Raw genomic sequence first — 16,005 nt, forward strand, 5'->3', positions numbered from 1 at the left:
GTTCACGTTGAGGGTGCTCTGCCCTCAACACAAAGCTCTGATTTTGGCCATGCGGAGCCCCCTCCAGGCCTTCTCCCCTTCTAACCTGTGCGGGTCTGTTGCTGCACCTGTGGCGTTCCCGCCACTCTCCTTCCTAGCACCCCCACCCCTGCTGGGGCCCAGGAGTCGACCACCCCAGTCCCTTTCACTCCCCTGGCCCCAGGGGCTCAGTGTCTTCCCTGCAGGACTCCGGTCGCTGACTTCTGAACCACCTTGGAAGACCCCCTGGCCCCAGTAACTGATTTTGGCCTCAGTCACCATAGCAGCAGTAGCCAGGACAGAAGGCACAGGCATTGGTATCCTAGGCTGAGAATTTGACAAGGTGATCCAAGAAGCTCTTTCAGTGCCTTTTTTGAGATCACCAAGGAACAGGGTAGGAGAAATACAACCTACTTTTATTTCCAGAAGAGGAAGGAAGAAAATAAGACCTCTTTCTACAAAGCCTTTTATTTGACATAGTGCCAGCTTCAAATGCCTAGGTTGGTAATGGGGCCGCTTGGGTTCCTAGCCTTTCCTTGAAATCCTGAAGTCCCTGCTCTTTGAAGCAAACCCATAAAGACCGTGGGTACCATTTAGTGGGGTGTGGCTGAGGGAGGGACTGTGGAGTTGAAAAATGATGTGGGGACAGGGGTCTTTGAGAATCATGAAGTCTTTTAAATTCCCCTAAAAGTTTTTTGGTTAACCTCCCTGCTTAGTAACCCTTCCCTCCTCAATTCTATGTCCTTTTCAGCATGGTCTTCATTATGTGTTAGTTTAATTTTGGTCTGCCTTCCTTCTTATCTCCAAAGGAATACATTGAAGATGTCCAGCCATTAATTCATGAACACACTTTTACCCTGACAGCCAAAGTCATTGCCCCAGAGTCTCCATAGAGCTTCTCCCTCCCACTCTAGTGGAGGACTGCACCATTGGACTTGAGAGCCCACCTGCCTCTGGAGGATTGGGGCTTAGCCTTAGTAGCTGCAGTGGCAGAGAGAGCTCAGGGAGAACTGAACACTTACAATGTTATCTTACATGTCTGGAGCTTCACAGGGCCCACAGGCTCTACTCCTTACAGCCATCAAACCCTACTGACCCTGGCACCCCACCAGGAGCCACAAGGACAAGGCCTCCTCTTCAGGTTTGCCAAGTCACCTCTGCCCTATCCAGGCTGCTCTCTGTGGTGAAGAAAAAATCTTTGTTCTGAAAGACCTTGGTCAGAGGATACCTCCCTCGGCCCCAAACTCCTCCAGCTCCCCAGGAAAAGTACACACACTGCAGGAATCTGGTTTCCTCTTTATGGGTGATGTTGCCAAACCTTGTTCTTGTACCCCCCTGCATAGTCTTCTGCTTTAGCGACTTTTCACCAACTCCATTCTCTGAATCTTGATTCTTTCCCTATGGGTGCTTCCATGCCTCCATAAAGAAAGAAAGAGAGAGAGAGCGCGCGCGCGCGAGCGAGAGCGAGAGCAGGTAATGATGGATGTTGTAGTTTCAAGATCCAAACTTGTGGCTTAGAAACATTTAAAACAAATGAATTTTATATAATAGATATCTTGTGAGAGAAGAAATGAGGAACAGAGACTAGCTAAGTTTCGTTGTGCTGTGAGTAGGATATTTAGGGCAATTGGAAGGCTAGGGCACCATAACTCAGTGAAAGCTCTAGTGCCTTAACCCACAAATTTCCCCCCACTGGTACCTCACCCTCACCGGCTTGATCTAGCTGTAGGGCTGAGTTCATGTACCAGTGGACTGTTCATTCACTTCTGGGACCTGAGTTTTTAGAAATACTAGGCTTTGTCTGTCCATTGCTTGCTGCCCTCCACTCTAGGCGAGGTTGCCCTGGAAACAAGAGGCATCCATGCTGTGTGCCCAGCAGAGGATGTGTTAGGTGTGCGGTGTGCACAGTAATTTGCATGGTGGTAAAATGTCATCCATGAAAGATCCATCAAGTTGTTCAGTCTAGCCTCCTCCAGTACCTAAGCCCTCGCCTTTTCGTGACTGCCCTTGGGGCCAGAGCAGTTTGTTTTTCCTTCTTATCCTTGCAATGTTCTGAGTGGGCAGGCTTAGAACGGAATGCTCTTGGTGCCCACAGATCCTAAGTGATGAGTTTATGAGTTTCAAGGACAGAATACAAACCCCAGCTGGAAGAAAAATCTTCATCTGAAGGCTTGAGCTTACACAAGTGCTTGCTTTGAGGGGTTTTGGCCAAAGGAAAGTTAGCCCATGCCCTGGATCCCAAGATGAGTAGAACAAGGGAATAAGTAGTCATGAGGTCAAAGTAGAATTTCTGGAGCTCCTTTCCAGAAAGCTTTGCCTTGACCGTCTCCAGGCGTTTTCAGAAATGTCAGAGACCTTTCTGGTTTCTCTTGAAATGTCATCTGAGTCCCTTCAATGTCTCCCATGGTGATGATATGGGTTTTTATTTCCTTCCCGGGACAATTTCAGTGATAGTACCAGGCATGAAAAGCAGTAATTTGCCCTGCTCCCTTCATCCATCCTATCCCAGGGAAAACATGACCCATTGTTAAACCGATACAGGATTCTCTGGTGTCCTTCTGGTTGCTGGAGCATCTGCACCATTATGAGTAGGATTCAGACTACTGAATCTGAGAGGTGGCAAGGATTAACAAGAGAGTCTAGGGATAGGCTGGGGTTTGAAAAGTGCTGATCCACCAAATTCTGTCCAATTCTGAGAGTTGCCCTAAGATGTGCTATCTTTTGCCAAGCATTGGATAACTTGCATCCTCCACTCAGGATGGCCCCAATGTCTTTGTTGGGTTCTGCTGCCTTTTCCATCAAGTCCATAAGGTTGTCGAGGAGCTCCAAGAATGTGTGGCTGTGGACTTCTCTCTTGCCTCCAGGTTTTCTGGGGTGAGCTAGGCTCGAGAGAGACAGATCTCCTACTTATCAACTGAATGGCCTTGGACAAATGAATATCTATAAACCCCAGCTTTCTAAACTGTAAAATGGGTATTTAATGCTACTTACGCATGAAGTTATGAGAATTAAATGAGATAATATGTGTAAGTCACTTAGGACAGCGCCTGGCCCTCAGTGCGTGTTCAGTAATTGTTAGCTGCCATCATTATCACTCGTTCTGATACTGGCTGTTTTTCTTAAGTGGATGGAAGAGCAGCCGTCTTGCCGCACAGTGCATTCGACAGCGCTGGCACAGTGTGTGACTTCCTTGCCTCTCTTGCATGGAGAATATTGCATTGGCTTCGGAAACAAGCGTTCTCTCTCAAAGTCCCCAAAGAGAAATGAACACAATCCTTTCTCCCTCCCCCAGTCCCTTCTCTCATTCTATTTTCCTCTAAAAGGCCACTATTTTGTAGATAATAATCTTTTTGTTCATCTGACAACTCACCTGGTCTTTAGCATTTCTCTTTGGGGACAATTGCTGTAGAAACAGGGCCAGATAATTTCTCTAAAGCTCTTAGGGTCTCAGTTTTGATTTTTCTCCCCTCCCTGTCTCCTTGAATCATCTTTTTTTTTTTTTTAAATCTTTAATGCTCAATTAAACTACTAAAGAACTGAAAAATGTAAGTGAATCTTCCTTTTAAATCCTGTGTTTCTAGCCTATTGTTGTTACAACTTTTGCATTTTTAATAAATGGGCAAGCACTAAGAGCCTTACCCAAGGCTGGAATGCAGCAAAACCAAGAGAACAGTGTGCTTCTACAGGCTTTATAGTTTCAACATGTATAAATGTAGGCTGAGGTTAACATTATTCTTTCAGTTTTTTCCTAAAACTGGTCAGAGTCACTGCAGACTGCACTGTGATTGTGAAATGAGAAACAGTGCTGCGGAGTAGAAACCAGGGCTGGAATGCCGGCATCGCCACTCACTTCGCCTTCATGTCCCTTTCCGGTTTGTCAGCCTCAGTTTCCTCTTCTGTGATAGGGACAGTAACACTGAACCGAAAGTTGTGTTAAGAACTGAGGCATATAACAAAGGGGCTGCCAGAGAGCAGATGCTCAGTGCTGTCTGCTGGTATCACCTCCCGTGATGGAAGTGTGCGTCAGGAAACCTGCACTGGCTTTATTGGCTGTGACTTGTAGCACTTGGGGTTCAAGTAGAAGGCACAGCCATTAATCCCAAATATTTGATCATGACTTTGTTTTAACATTTTAGTCCTCACCTTATCTGGTTTTATGTATTGTATAAAATTATACTAATCGTTTGGAAAAACCATTGCTATGTTTACGAAAGAATGGCAAAACCATGGTGATTTCTTTAAGGTTTTACAAAAGGCAACATCATTTTTGGGTGGCATTCTCGTTGAGCATTTATTTTGACATTCTTTTGTCTCTGGCATGCAGTCTGTCCGTCCCTCTGCTGCAACATGTCATGTTTCTATGGAAGTGCCACAAACTTTGGGATTAGGAGTGTGGGCTTTGGAGTCAGAGGGTCTAGGTTCCAAAGCCCAGGGTCAGCCTTCTGCACATCACTCTCCCTTCCTAACGTCAGCGTCCCAAGCTGCACTATGAGGACAACGATACAGCCAGCAACTGGAGGGAAACTAAACAATACAGTAAAGAAGTTGGCCTGGAAGCTAGCACAGTGTTTGTTAGCTTTCGTGTCCCAGTCACGTGTCCCCTCGATGCTTCCCTTTGTGCCGTCCCTCCGTTCGGCTCATCCCTTGGAGGCTGAGATTCGTTCCAGCCTGATCCCTGGTTGTCAGAAAGCCCTGGCCAGGGGTCGAGGCAGTTTGTCCCCGATTTCGTTTCTCCTAGGAATGAATTGGCCATCACAACAGGTACCAGCCGTCCTCCCTTATGCATGCCTGTCGTTTGTTCATTATGTGCATGAGTGGCCACGAGAGAGACCCTCACAACTGTGAGGATGAGTGTAGTCGCATATTCATTCATCCACTAATTCTTTCATTTCTTTCATTCCAATGATTGTCAAAAGTGGCTGCACATTGGAATCACTTGGGGAGCCTTTAAAATTTTCAGAAGACTGGGCCCATATTCAGATGTACTGAATTGGAATTCATGAGTGATATCCTGGTTCCCCTCCGCCCCGCCCCGCCCCAGCCATTCAGGTGTTTCTGATGCACAGCTAGTTAAGAACCGTGATTTAATTTTCTTATTCAATAATACTTATTACTCAACTATTACCTGCCAGGTACTGGCACCATTCCTGACTTCATGGCACTTAGGTGCCATTTAGATAGACAGGTGCACAGGTGATAACTGCCAAAGCAGTATTAGTTACAGAGTGCCAGCTTGGGGAATTGGGGCAGCTCCCCAGAGGAGGCGGCAGCCGGACTGAACCTGGCAGGAGGCCCATGGCCGACCAGCCGGCCCAGGGGTTTGGGAGAGACAGCATTGCAGCCTTGGGCAACAGCATGAGCAAAGCTCCTGAGGAGAGAGAGACAGTGCAGAGAGCAGGGCAGTTCAAGGACCTGATGGTTCAGCAAGGCTGGAGGTGACCAGGGCCCAGATCCTGGGCCAGGAATTCAGCAGGACCAGCAGGACAGGGACGAGATCAGGCTTATGGAGAGGCTGCCCTTCAGCCTCTGCCCGACTCACCTCTTCCTCTCAGCCCATTACATGCACCAATGATTTCTACAATGGTAGAAAGGTCTGGAGCCCAGTTTCTAGAGCAGACACTTGCTGGAGGGGTGAGTGAGTCTAAAGGTTTCAGGAGAGGCCATCAGGCTGGTGGGAGCTGAGGGGAGGCTAGGAATAATGTCGCAGTAGGGCACTTGATGTCACAGACACAGACCTACTGTTCCGGGACTAAATTACTAAAACCACCCAAGAGTAACAGTACCCGTACCAAACCCAGACTGCTCTTCCACAGTTTTCCTATTCTCTGCTCTTTCCTGTGTTTCTAAAAGGTATATGTATAGGGGGGTTGTTCTCACCTCATTTCCTCCCATGAGCCTGAGTTTAAACAACTAGTTCTCACTAGCCCACATTTCAGTGATGGTCACCTCTCCCCATTTCTGTAGCTGTTGGGGTCACTGCAGGTCTGGTGCTTGCTAGGAAAGGTTGGAGGGCTCTGTGGGTCCAGCAGGCTGTGGTCCACGGACCAGTAGCATCAGCATCACTTGGGAACTCGTTAGAAATAAAGACTCTCAGAGTCCATCCTGGACCTATTGAATCATTACCTGAATTTAATAAGATCTCTAGATGATGCATCTGCATGCTAAAATTAGAGACGCACTCCCCAGCCTGACATCCAGCCACAGGCCGACAGGGAAGCTGGACTTGAGTAAGATTTGGCAACGATCCCTTTTTCCTTTTAACGGCCACCTCCCCTTTGCCTCCCTTCCTACCTTTCTGCTTCCTTGTAGCTTATTTAGAACATGTTGAGATCTGCTTCTCTTGCCTACAAAAGACTGTTGCTAAAATATTTCAGCCAGAGCAGCAATATTTAATTCATGGGCTAGAAAATTAATTTTGTTTTCATAAAAAGAGCTATGAAAAAATAACAGAGAGGCTCTGTGCATGGCCCTTGAGAATTCAGCTTGTCTGTTTAATAGATAAACTGGTGAAGGTGAGGAAGTCTCAGGGGAGACCCGTCTTTCACAGAATTGTGAAGCAAATTTTATCAGTTAGGATGCTTTTGGCCGCAAAACTCAAGTTCAGATGGCTTAAATGATAGGTAAAATTTCTGATGTCACTGATAAGAAATTCCGAGGTAGGGCACTTCTGGGATGACTCAACTATGTTATCAAAGAGTGTGTTTCATTTCCGCCATGGTGGTCTTGTTGAATTTAGTTTTCCTCCTGGTTATAAGATGGTGGCCAGTGCCAGGCAGCACATGGAATGACAACCGTGTCCTACAGAAGAAGGAAGGGGCTGCCCTTGGAGTCTCATTTTATCAGAGCAAAACCTTTCCTGGTTACCCCATAGCTGATGTCTTCTCAAGTCTCACTTGCAGGATTGTGTCCCAAGTCCCTTGTTAAAGCACTCATTGGCAAGGAATTCAGCCTAATCAGGGTTGGCTGCCGAGTCGCCTGAGGTGAGTGTGGGGACAGGGTGAAGAGCCAAACAAAACCTAGGCTCTGCTCCAAGGAAGAAGCGGGTGGGCATGGCTGCTGAGACAGCGCACACCACTGCTCCAGGGGCGTCCTTCATCTGCTCCCACGACCTTCCCTCCATTCCCTGGAAAGACTGGTTTCATGTTTAGTGTGCTCTTCTCTCCTCCCTACTCCCATGCTTGTCTCTTATCCTGATGTCTCTACAGTGAGCAATAATTGTCTGCCTTTTCCACAAAGCTCTCTGTGGTGATGTACTTTCCTCGGACGGATAGTTTTCTTGGTTGGTCATTTTCTTCATCTTTTCAGGTGACACAGAAACTCAGTGATGAAGTCATGGCAAATTTCTGTTCTCTTGCCTCAAATTTTGCTTTGTGGGGCATTTAAAAGTCCACTTAACCTCAAGCAGGTATTTTTGTTTTCGCACAAACAACCTAGGAAGCAGTAACTTCCTTAGGAAGAAGTTGTTAACTGTGTGATCAGGGAAACAAAACAATAGATTTTGGCTAGAGATTCTGGAAAACCGTATTTTAAAGTTTAGACATGGGGGAAATGTGTAGAGCAGGATTGCAGCATAGCCATTTGTGTAAAGTCTTGGAGTCAAATACTGCATCTGAAGTGCCTGCTTAAGTGGTCAAAGATATTGTTCTGGGTGGTTATTGGGTAGCTTGTATTAGGGCTGGTCATTACTCTCCATATTCATAGGTGATATTGATGTGATAATCAAGGTCTTCAGGGTTAGGGAAATTTCCTGAGAGTGCCCTTGAAGTGGCAGGGGCAGGGGCGGGAATCAAATACTAATGGACTTAGAAATGAAGCAAGACTAGAATAGAATTTAGAACTCAGGTTTAAATTTATTTTCTTCCTATATCACTGTCTGTTGTATGGGTATCATCACATACTTGCATTTTGACTCTGTTAGTTTCAGCTTGGTTCCTTAAAGAGACAATGGCTTATAAATGCAGCCTGCGACCTAAATGGACAAGCCCATCTCCCATAGCATCCTCCTTCTCCTCATCAAAAAACGCATATCAAGCAAGCAATTAATTACTTATGTCCTGAGTCAGGCACTATGTCAAAAAAACAAAGACCCACTCTCTATCCTCCTACCTTTTATAACTCAAAGGAACAGCTGTGTTGTGCCCTCAGTACTGTAACCAACAGTGTTCTCTTGGCATGGGTAGACAATGGAAAATGCTCTTCTTTAAAAGTTACATGCATGAAATTAGAAATGAAGTTCTAAAATTTAACTATTTTGTGGAGAAGTTTGTCGAGCTGCTTGTCTAATAAATATGTTCCTAAGAAGCCTTTACAGATGGTTAAAATGAAGCCCATCTCTATGACTCAGTCAAGTGTCCCCAATGCATGTTTTACCCTGAAGTCTCTATAAGCAAAAGGCGGTATTTATTAGCCAGTGTGGATAATTCCCCCTTCCATCCCACCCCCCAAATCCATTGTGTTTCACTCAGTAGCTCTTGAAAAATGGGTGAGTCATTAACAGTTTTGAGCTACATTTAAATTACTCTCAAGTCTTGACACCATCTGGAGCTCTGGGGAGAATTAAGTCACTACCCTCTGGGTATAGACTGGATATGAACCTAAACTTGGCATAGCTCCCCTGAGGGTTGGAATAAACCACAGTTATTAGAGCTAATATTCCCTCATGCACAGAGCTGGTATTCAGTCAGTGTATACCACTGTGACTATCAGTTGTTAAAATATTGAATAGCTGTTGCCTTCCCAGGTACTTCTGGAATTCCTGACAGTCCAGGAGCTAAAGGGTCCATCAGCTGCAGGGCTTAAATCCCTGTCCGTTCTGATTGGTTTTGATTGGTTGGTGCCCTGTGGGTTGTCAGATATTTTTAATATCACCTCTGCATATGCTTCCCCTTGTTATCTATCTAATCCATATAATCTTCGCCTTCTCTTTCATAATTTCATTCAAATTGAATGAGAACTTTTTTAAAAAATCAATCTACCTTTCTGGCTTAAATTTATATCCCCAAAACCACGTAAGGAAAAGTATTAGAGCCTATTCTAAATTCTGAGATTGTGGGTAACTCACCTGTTCTATTAAAAGCTCCTTTTGTGATAGAAGCAACGTATGTCTGAAAGGCAATTTTAATTTTCTGGTTTATAATTGCCTTTATATAAGATTTTTTTTCCCCCTGAAAGAATTGTTATTAATCTTACCATCGGGAAAAAAACACCAGCACCATAAAAATAAGATCGTAAAAAGTTATTTCCTTTTGGTGTTTGGAGCTGGGAGGCCAAGATGTGGAGGACGGCACCACAGAGTCAGGTGGGACTCTTTGCTCACACCACATGGCCCCTAATGTAAGCGTTGACTAGGCTCTGTGCTAGCCCGAAGTCAGTGCCACCCAAGCCATACCTGAAGCTTGCTACATGGAATTGTTTCAGTGGTAGAAAATTTCAAATGTACACAAAGGTAAAGAAGAGAATGGTGGAGTTTATAGACTCTCATACCCTCTACTCACCGGAGATTTTTTTTTTGTAACTTTTTACTTTGTTACATAATTTCAGACACATTAGGACAGTTGAATAGTAGTCAGTATACAGAGCTCCCATGCTCTACCCTTATTCAACGATTTTTATCTCATCCCACTTTCTTTATCACGTTCTCTATGTATATGTATACACATATGTATGTATTATTTTTCTCTGAGCCCGTTTGAGAATAAGTCGGAGACATCATGGCCTTTTGTCGCTAAATACTTCAGTATGTATTTCCTAAGAATAAGAATATAACCTCTGTGGAGTTACCAAAACCAGGAATTTAATCTTGGTATTATCTACTCCACAGTGGATAGTCAAATGTCATCAGATATTCTAGTAATGTCCTTTATAGCTTCCTCCTCTCCTCCGTCTTAGGTTGAAGCAAATTCCAGATAGTCGCATCTGTAAATAGCTAAGTATTGAGTATCGGCGGGGGTAATTTTGGCTACATCCTCCACATGGAAAACCATAGGGGCCACCTTTCCCCTACCTACTGACTCCAACTCTTTGGGGAAAATAACTGAGAGGCTGTTTTCAAAAGAGAAAAGGGGTCAAAACCGAGGAGGAGGCAGAGGTGATGGGAATCAGTACCCCTCAGTGTGTCCACGCACTCACTGCTTTAGGGTCATCGAGTTGTTATTCCTGGAGCCTTCAGATTCAGCAGATTTGAGAACCTTACCAGACCACACACTGAGAACCTCCTGAAGCTAGACCCGGGAATCCGTGTTTAACAGGCACCGCAGGAGGCTCTTACATCCTGTGAGTTGGAGGCGCTGTGGCTGTCGTGGGATGGGGGTGGGGGGGGCAGGCAGGTGGCCTGGGAGTGAGGCTGTCTCCCCAGCAGCTTAACATCATGCCTCTCCACCACCCACCCCTGCAGGTGTCTCAGATTTATCGTTTGACTCTGTTAAGTTGCCTGAAATTCCAGCAGCCCAAGGTTCCTTGGGGTTGACAGAGGCAGTATTTTTGGCAAGTGAATAGCTGCAGGGGGCTGCCCTTAATAGGAATCCACACGTTGGTGTGAATTGCTTTCGGCAGACATTCCCTTCTAACACAGGCTGATACCTGAAGGAGTGGGGGGTTTCACTGGAGGAAGGAGGGTAACAGACTTGGAATGCTTTGGGGATGAGGGGGGGGGGAAGGGGGATGGGGAGATGGAGCAGTGCTTGTTTTCTGGGGGGGGAGGGGTGCAGAAAGGTGATTATATCACTCCTTCCATGCCTGGAGGTAAAGCTGTTCAGAATTGGTGAAACAAAACCTCCGAGAAAGCCTAGAATAGCCCTAGGCAGAAACCTCCTTTCACCACCCTGGAGAGAGCCCTGAAACCTTTCCTAGGACTGGGGTGAGGACTGACTTAGGTGCAGCAGCCCGGGCCCAGCGCCAGCAAACCCCACCCCCTCCAAGGAAGGACCAGCCTGACACAGTGTCATTATTATCACTTCCAGAGGCAGACCCCCGTGCCTTTCTGCCCTACATCCACCGAATGGAGATATGTTTGAGTCCAGTAAATGTGTTCATTCTAAATATGGAGGTTGAGGGGGTCTTGCTCTAAGGACTCTTTCATCTCGGGGTCGATGGCTCTATAATCATCTTCATTTTCTGAAGAGCAGACACTTCTCAGATCAGTCATGTCTCCAGCTTCTTGGGCTGGTGGGGACACAGTGCAGCTCTTCTTGGGACAAAACACGTTTTAGAGGGCATCCTGGACCAGGCTTCTCTGCCACCAGAAACACAAGGGCCCTTTATAAATGTTTTTGACTCACCAACAGTGATGACGCATGGGAAGACATGAGGTTCTAAGAATTAACTGTGTGTCGGAGATGCAGCAGAAGGGCTAACCCTAGCCTGCACTCTGTCAACGCAGCGGCTTGACATAAGGGGCCGTACTGGCCCGAGGGCTGACGGGTTAGTAACCACCCTCACTTCTGACAGTACTCCAAGTGGATATTTCAGTTCCTCCCGCTATTGAATCTCCCCCTTCTGTTCCTTGGAAGAGAGATTCACTTTCTAAGTCCTTTTTTCTTTTAGCCTCAGTGGCTGGCAAGCCATAGCTGGTGTGTGTTTAGATCTCTGGCCTGAGGGGAGTCCTGCTGGGTTTCTCCCATTCAGTGATGACCAGTACAGAGAAGAAGGGGCAGGGCAGAGAACCTTCCAAACCCGGCCAGACAGAACCCTAGCAAGGAGGAAGAGATGCAAAGCACTGAAAGCAGAGTCTCCTGTGGCCCTGTGCTCAGACGGCCCCAATGTGTGGGAGCAGCCTCTGGAGAAGCAGAGGTTCAGACTGGCCTCCCAGGGCCCCCTCGGGCTGCTGGGAGCTTCTTCAGTCTAAAAGCAGGAGGGAAGATTTTGGACTCGTAAATTTTTGCTGATTAGCTAGTGGATAGTAATCAGGTTTTTGAAAAGGAGGTATTTTGAAGTGGAAAAGGAGTTCTCCAGGCCCCACCGTGCCCGCACTGAACAGGCGGCTTCGAGTTTTGGTCTCTGCTCAGGTTCAGGCGCAGCGAGGGAGCGTTTCTGGGAAGCGCTGATCCCAGCTGCTTAGAGTCTGGCTGAGGGATTTAGATGTCTGGTGAAATTCCATTTTCCGCACCTTTGTGAACAAGCTAGCATTCCTGCCCACAAGACGCTCGTAGTCTCGAAGGGGAGATAAGCGTAGGCCAGTTATAATTCAGTGTGACAAATGACTGGACAGAAGGAGGCTTGAGGGGCGGATGGCTAGAGGAAGGAACGTCGTAATTCTTGTAATGTGCATAACAGTAACCCAATGAAGTGATTACAGGACCGTGTGTCTCAACTGCAGTTCTGAACAACAAAACTTTGAAAACAGAATTATTTCACAACTAATTTGGTGGGAAACTTGACCCAGTGAATTCATTGGGTGGCAAATCTGACCTGAACTATTTTTCCTATTTAGTCTGACTATTCATATGAATGTGTTTGATGACAGACATCAGCACAGTGCGTAGGCATTCTGTTACCTTTCTAAAATCTAAAAAGTTCTGAATTTCAGAGCACATCTGACCATAAGGTTTTGACAGGGGGTTGAGGACCTGTCCTGATATCATCTGCATTTTGCATTTGTGGAAGCAGGGTGCAGAGAGGGCACATTTGCCCAGAATAAGTCAGGGCTTTTATAAACGTCCTTCTGATGGGCCCCCTCAGATAATAGTACCTCGAGAGGCACTGAGTCCCTACACAGCAGTGATTTTGGCACTAGACATGTGAGCAGCTCTGTAGTGGGGATGGACTGAGAGAGCACTGCTCCCGGACGCGCCCCCGGTGCCAAGATCCACTCTCCTGGTAGACAGCGACAGGGATACGGTGTCAATCTCTTTCCTTGGCCTGGGTTCAGCACTCTTACTGTTACGGTTGTCAGGTTCTATTTAATAGGAAATGATGATTTTGTTCCTCTCAACCTACAAGATCTGTTGCCTTGTCAAAAAACCGCCCCCTTGGGTCATTTCTCACTGCTCCTTTTCCCTATTTTTCATTCTCCTCACATCTTATCCTCATCACTGACTGTGGATCTGCAACCCCTAAGGTCTCCTAAACCAGTGGGAAAGATGTGCTTATAAATAATTCTTGAGTTTTGTAGATTGGAGCCAGGGTCAGCCTACATGGAGGCAGGAAGTAAGCATCCAACAGCGAGAAGTGATTTTAAGGACACCGGCCTCTACCAGCCCTCAAATTACCTTATTCAATTGTTTTAGCGCTGGCAGCAGGGGTTCTGGGCTGGAGTGGATGCTTCAGGGGTTCATGAGCCCCCTGAAATTGATTTTGTGTATATTGATATATTTCTTGCATCAAATTCTTAGTTGAGGCTGTGTCTTTAAAAAGGTTAAGCACTGCTGGTCTGGAAGAAGCCACCTTAAACAGGCTAGCATTTCCTAATAGAATAAACAACGGGTGAATATTCATTTATATATTACCATCTATTATCTTTTAGTGTATCTATAGCCAGTATAGTCACTTTCAGAATTTATTCATAGATAGGATAATTAAGCTTTGATAGGATAAAGGGAAAACTTGGGAGCTTCTGGATTCAATAGGCCTTTCTTCATGGAGCCCCTCAAATGAGGGATCCCCTTGGATTACAGGATAACCACAGGACAACAAACAAAGGGCGTTTTTCATCTTTTTTACTTAATTCACACTTTTTTCATAGTCTCTTCATCACGAGGGGAGTAGTGGTGGTACCCGGAGGGCCTTTCCCTGCATCTGCTTAGCTCTGATTGTTAAAAGCACTGGTAAGGACCCAGTGCATTAGTTTTCTGTTGCTGTTGTAACAAATTATCACAAAGCTAGTGACTTACAGCAACACAAATTTATCAGTTCTGTAGGTTAGAAATCTGACATAGTTCTCACTGGGCTAAAATCAAAGCACTAATAGGGTTACATTCCCTTCAGGAGGAGAATCTGTTTCCTCGCTTTTTCCAGCTTCTGCATTCTTTGGCTAATGGCCCCTTCCTCCATCTTCAAAGCCAGCAACAGCTAGTCAAATTCTTCTTGCATCACCCTGACCTCCTCTTCTGCTACTCTTCCACTGTGATTTTATTGGTACCACTTGGCTAATCTGATATAATCTCATCATCTTTAAAGTCATCTGATCAGCAACCTTAATTCCATCTGCAACCTTACTTCCACTTTGCTTTGTAATGTAATGTATTCACAGGTACCAGGGACTAGGGCGTGGACATCTTTGGTAGGCCATCATTCTGCCTAACACACCCAGACCCCAAAGAAAACTAACCTGCATTAATTCCTCTGGTACCAGCTGGACAGAAATGTTCAGTTATGTATAACCTTCCTTTGAGGAGAACTTATCCTTCTGAAGGGGATATCAAAGGATCATCCTCTCCTTCCTGGGGGGACGGTTTGGCCTCACAGGTTGTGGCTCATTTGCCAGGAATAGCCATTCTCCTGAGGACCTTCCAAAAGGATGTTTGTTGGTGCTAATGTTTGACTGCCCACCTCTGCCCAGTCCTGGGATGACATACGTTAGCAAAAAATGGCTGGAGGCAGCTTAGGGTCTTGAAACCATCAGATAAGCACTTTATTTGGTATGGGGTGAGGAGAGATCCTTGGCTTGCCCAGAATATTCCTTATGAATGTGTGTGTGCAGCATGTGAGCGGAGATGAGAAAACAAGAGACGGGGAAACAGAACACCTAACAATGACAATAGCAACATAAACAGGTGCAAGTTTATGCAAGAAAATACGCAGAGGAAAAGAGCCCCAGTCGTGTGACTAGTGAGTCACATCGAAATGGCAGCAAGACCCTGGGAGGGTTAAGACTTATGGGGGAAAATGGATCTCGGGGGCAGCATCAGCTTTCGAAGGAGAGGGGCTTTGTCTTGATGAATAGACTTTATTGGCTAATTGCAAAGGTTTGAAGCCTTTGTTGGTTTTGTTTTGGTTTCAGTCACCCTTTTTGTGACTGTGTAGAGTCATGGCTCTGAGACGGGGGAGGGGAAGGTAGGGAGACGGTGTCCAAGAAACTTTCCCAGAAGCAGGACCAGCCACATAATTTACAGGGCCCAGTGCAAAATGAAAATACAAGCCCTTGTTTAACAGTTATTAAACATTTCAAGATGGTGATAGCAGAGTATTTAATCAAGCATGGGCCTCTTCTAAGCATGAGGCCTTGTGTTCTTGAACTGGTTATATACGCCCAAAGCTGCCCTGCCCAGAATAGTGTACTCTGTGTGTGTCCTGCTCACTCCTGGATATCATGAATAATATTTGACACCTGTTTCCCAGGAAATTGCCAAGACCATAGGCCTTGGTCCTGAGGACTCGCTTTCTTGTCACAGAACGTGCGTGTCTTGATTGCACTGGATATTTGAGGCCGCTTGAAAGGTACTTTGCTTTATTTTGGGGGAAACCTGCATTTTAGGGGCAGGAATGGAGACGAGGCTAAGGAGGAGAAACTTAGGGCTTTCTCAGAGCCTTACCTTTTCTTCCAGCTCTGTAACCTCAGACAAGCAATTTAGATTTTGCTCACCTCAGTTCTTCATCTGTGCACTAGAGAGCATGCCACTGATGCCAGAGAGGCATCGTGAGGCTTACTGGTCCAGGTGCTCTGAGAGAGAGCCAAGACTGTACCTGGCATGTAGGAGTTAAAAGGAGGACTCTCTGGCCCCACACTCCCTTCAGGTCTCTGGCCAGAACTAATTGTCCTGAAGCCCACAGAGGAGCATGGGGCATAGCTGCTGAGGACCAACCCAGGTCAGTATGGCTCGTCCTCCTACTTTGCATTATCTGCCCTCAGCACACCCACACCCACACCCACACTTCTGGAGAAGCTGTCCCCTGCAGGACCCCAGAGCCACTGAGCCAGAGACCTGAGCTTTCACAAGACCAACTTACCCAGAATCCATCCCTTCAGGCGGCTTCCAGCCAGGACTAAGGGAGAGAAAGAGGTATGTGGAGGGAAGAAGCCATGTGGGAGGGAATATAGACAGTTGTGGCCTG

The 16,005-nt window shown here is 46.2% G+C and overlaps 1 protein-coding gene across 1 annotated transcript in view; it reads left to right on the forward strand.

Moving 5' to 3' along the window:
* Positions 1–16,005, forward strand: part of SCD5 (stearoyl-CoA desaturase 5) — a 127,294-nt gene that overhangs the window by 1,211 nt on the left and 110,078 nt on the right. The gene's annotated exons all lie outside the window — the stretch shown is intronic.

This window comes from Rousettus aegyptiacus, unplaced genomic scaffold (genome assembly GCF_014176215.1).
Source record: "Rousettus aegyptiacus isolate mRouAeg1 unplaced genomic scaffold, mRouAeg1.p scaffold_m13_p_10, whole genome shotgun sequence".
Classification (NCBI taxonomy): Eukaryota; Metazoa; Chordata; class Mammalia; order Chiroptera; family Pteropodidae; genus Rousettus; species Rousettus aegyptiacus.